The sequence below is a fragment of the Anguilla rostrata genome, chromosome 5, assembly GCF_018555375.3.
Source record: "Anguilla rostrata isolate EN2019 chromosome 5, ASM1855537v3, whole genome shotgun sequence".
Taxonomy (NCBI): Eukaryota; Metazoa; Chordata; class Actinopteri; order Anguilliformes; family Anguillidae; genus Anguilla; species Anguilla rostrata.
Genome location: NC_057937.1, coordinates 22,381,526 through 22,385,996, shown reverse-complemented (window position 1 = coordinate 22,385,996; position 4,471 = coordinate 22,381,526). Strand labels below are relative to the sequence as shown.

General features: G+C 44.4%; 1 pseudogene; it reads left to right on the top strand.

Moving 5' to 3' along the window:
• The first annotated feature begins 225 nt into the window (after positions 1 to 225).
• LOC135256010 (uncharacterized) lies at positions 226 to 2,945 on the top strand (annotated as a pseudogene).
• The last annotated feature ends 1,526 nt before the right edge of the window (positions 2,946 to 4,471 follow it).

Below are 4,471 nucleotides of genomic sequence, written 5' to 3'. Positions count from 1 at the left end.
AAGGGGTCTGGTGGCTGATGCTGGGAGGCCAGCCAGGAGGGAGTTGCAGTAGTCCAGACGTGACAGTATCATGGCCTGGACCAGGAGCTGTGTGGAATTAACACATAGTATTAGACAACATTTCTTCAGTCTGCTTCAATTAAACTATTTTACAGTAATTACCATTCCAGTAATTTTCAACTTTTTAATAAATGTATGTATGTAGGCATTGTATGTTTCTGAACACTACTTGCCTTATATGTCTTAATTTATGATTTTGGTGTTTTTCTTTATTTTTTGTTCTTTATTTTTATACTATCATTTTCAATAACCATCCACACAAAATGTATTGGGTTCTTTGTTTCTTTTCCTTTAATTCACCCAGAACAGGTGTACCCAAATTCCACTACCATACGCTCTATCGGCGTAGTAGTGAAGAATCAGGTTCTAAAATTAGATCACCTTACCGGGTATATCACTATGAGGGGCACAGAGACCATATTCACCACTCGCATGTGTTGTCATGAAAGCTCCAGCTATATCATCTGTACCTGTAACACCTTACAACCTTTTTCTCCCAATGATACCAAATTCATTAGTGTGCAGTCTTTGCATGGCCACGCTGACGCTATCCAGGTTTCCCACACACAATGGTGCGTCATCAGCGAGATGAACTCTTTCTCGTATGGAGGGCTGACCTGTCCAGCAAACCACACTTTCTGCTTGGAAGTGACGGAAGATTTGGCCATGAGTCAGATCAACATTCTAGGCCGAGTTCCACTGGAGGTAGACGTCTCCCCGTAGTGGGAGGACACATTCTACGAACAAGGAACGCGGGCCCTGACTGACCTAATGAGTTTGGTAGAACAGATCATCCGTGACACCAATTACCACATCAACCAGGCTCAGGTGGAGGTGAATCTGGCCAAAAGAACAGCGGAGATCCTGGCCAGCTCCTCTACCCGGTCCGCCCAGGACGCGTACACCTGGTGGGATTGGGTGTTCCGAGGGTGCGTCATCGCTAGCGCAGTCATCTTTACCATCACCCTGGTTCAATGCTGTTATTTTCGACACCTGATACACTCTCTGCGCACCTCCACTCATGCTGCATTGGTTCTCAGCCCCCTCCAGTTGCCAGCGAGGCCGGGCTTGAGACCATAAACACCGGACCTGGACTGCTATCAAAGTTGGGCATTTTCAGTGACCCCTGGGACAGCGTTCTGTTTGTCCCACGGGGCCAGAGAGGGGAATCTGTAAGGCCCACGGGAACAGACATAGAGTGGAATTTCCTCTCTGACTGTCGTAAAGCAATTCGCCAGGTGCAGAGTCTGATATTGTCGGGACAGAGTGACCCGTAAGACCTTGGCATCTGGTTTTGCGACAGTTAACAGGTGACACCTCTTTTCTATGGGAAAGCAATTCTAAAATTATCCCAACGTCCTGGAGGTTTCAGATGGCAAGTAATAAAATCACATGATGGAAATGGGGCAAATTGCTCAGGACAGTTGAGGGACAGTCACAGTGCCCTCACCTGGTGTCACTGGGTAACTTGTCTCCCAACCTTCATAAGGAGAGAAATTTACTCACGCACACTTTTTGTTAGGAAATAAATCCCGATTTGGGTCGAATACATTGATACACTACACTATGCAATCTTGATACACTGTGGAAAGACATTGAGAGTTGACAGTTGGTTCATGTAAAAGATTGTACAGTTATTTCATGTTTTTCAGAGTTTTCATGACAATCACGAGAACAAATATTCATATTTGGTATGGTTTTTATGGTCTCTGTGCGAGTGATGCTCTGGTTTAGGTTTTAAAACCAGCAAACCTAGAGAAAATCTATTTTAATAAATTTGGAAGTCAACTGTATTTTTTGGACACTCCTCCTGGTAAATCCATCTGTCTGATCCTGTCTGAACCAAATTCCAATCTTCCCCCCTCCAAGTAAATTTATGGTTTTATGAGCCTTTTGTGGCGACATCCACCTGCCTGCGCTGGGTTCTTATAGGAGAGGAACAGGGCCCTCTGGGAGTCTGCAATCAGACTTCCCACACAAGACTCTTTCTGTGTGTAGACTGCTGTCAGGTATGCTCATCTTTATCTTTGATTGTTAGACTATTTTCTAAATTCTGTAACTACAAATTGACTATTTTAAGTGTACAACCTACCTGACATTAAAACTGTTAATGACTTGATTTGTGTGGTCTTGGTCAATGTTTCGTTCTTGTAACAGCCCTCTAAGTCGGTTTCCCCCAATTATGACTAGGGAACTGCCCGTTGGACTTGTTTGATCACCAAGTTTTCAGTTAAGGCGGGACCGTCAGCAGAACCAAGTTGATCCTGGGATGACCAATATTGGCCCTTTCGGAGTCCCTGAACCCTAATTAGGTTATACTCCCCATGAGGGAAATCTCACAACCGCTGTGTCGTCTGCAAACAGCTAGTTAAATTGTCGTTACGGGCGTATCCGCGGTGCGTACCGGGTGAAACTGCGTTGACCCTCGGTGTAGAACTTCAGACGAACTGAGTTCCATTCTAAATCAAGCCTAAATTCTAATTTGGAACATAACTTATTAATTAATATGGAGTCAGATTATCACGAGGGTAAAACCTATTAACTGTTATGCTTTCTTGCTGTGGTCATGGATATATTTGATGTGTTGTTCCGCGCATTTGTGAATATTCTGATGCTCCCATTGGGATATTGACAGTCCGGCGACAGATCGGATATATCTCTGATGACAGCATAGCCCCGTTTGCGAACGGAGAGTAACCTGAATGCTACTGATCCGTTACAGGCCAGTTTTAAGCGGGATATGAAGCAGCGCCTTCATATCTAACCCATGGCAACGGAACCAGTGCATTCTTAATTATAATTGTGCCCTGTTCTTCCGAACAGAGGAAAAATAACTAACATCTCCGGTTTTGAATCACACCAGCCAAGGGAGAACACGCGGTGCCTTCCCCTCCAGCTACAAACCCTCATTGGTCTAGCTGTGAGGTGTTTACAGTATCATAAAATTATAGTTATATAGATTATTCAACCATAAATTTTGACCTTCAATTAGTAATCAAAATTACTAATATTAAGGATCAAATAATTTAATCAAAGATATAGTTCTGGATAGGCTATTTTCATTCAGATTCCCACGTTCTAGCAACATCAAAACAGACACAGGTTTAATACAATTATGTATTAAACAAACATACACAACTAATCTGAATGGGGAAACTGCTAAATACAGGAAGGTAAGTGTCCATGTGTGCGGTTGCTTGTGCGGACCTGTCCCTTTGTCTGTGGATGAAAGGGGGAAGGGCAAACGGCGGGTTGGTCGCATATGTGTGGGTTGCAGTGTAACCGGCATTGCTGAATAACTTAGCTCACGAAGGAGTATTGCTCCCAGTAGTGCCGTAGAGTAAAGTGTAACTTCAGCTCTTGAGCGATACATGCAACCAAGCTAGCTATTCTTCCACTACAGACTATACTATAAGTGTGGTGTTGTTAAGGTGGAAAGTTAATCAGGGAGAAAGATAGAGAGCGACCACGTGTGTGGTTGTGTTCTATCAATTCTATCGCCAGCGCAAATTATTTTAAAAGACAAAATGGAAACACATAATATCACATTAAACCCAGTACAGACTAAGCTAAACTGCTATTGCCTGGAAAGTTTGCTCAGTCTTACGGTTCGTCCATTCACGCAGGTAGCAGCCTCCGGTGGTCGCTGTGGAGTCCTGGATAGAACAGTCTTGGCGTTGTGAAATTGGGGAGGCTTCCAGATGTGAGGCGCGTATGCCGAGTCCTTGTTCTGTAGCAAAGGTGGTGATGTTCTTCCCCCCGGTCGGTCATCGGAAATGTTCTTCCTGGAGCTCATCGTGGTTAGTCGTCGCAGCACCAGGCATGCGCTGGTTTCCACGCGGGATGGGATAGTCTTAGTCGCAGCAGGCGAGCTAAGTCACCAGAGCCTGGTTACTGCTACAGTGACTTTATCTGTGCTTTTAGATAAGTCGGGGACAACAGCGATCTTAGGCATTCTGCAGGCCTTTGAATTAGTGTTCTACAGAGTTGTGAGAACTCGAGTTAGGCCCATAGGAGTTCCACAGTATGGTGGGGGGGGAGGGGGAATCTTCACATAGGTTGGTGTGTGACAAAGATTGAGAATGCTGCACGCACTTTTTTAAAGAAAGTCATTTCCATTCGGTTGACACAGACTGACTGAGTCTACCTACAGCAATCATTTTCCAAATGGAGGGTGGGAGGGAGGTAGAGAAGTAGATAAATTGACTAAGATCATATCTACCTTAAGTTTTTTAAACCACAGGTAGCCTAGTACCACTGGCACTAAAGCTGCAAGAAATGGGGCAGAGAAGAAGGCATTAGGCTTAGATGTGCAGGGCCAAGTAAACATTGTGGTAATGTTATTCCTTGTGAGAAATTGCAAAGAAGCTTGAGTTTCCAGATGCAGTGTTCAGTACACACTCAGGAGGGT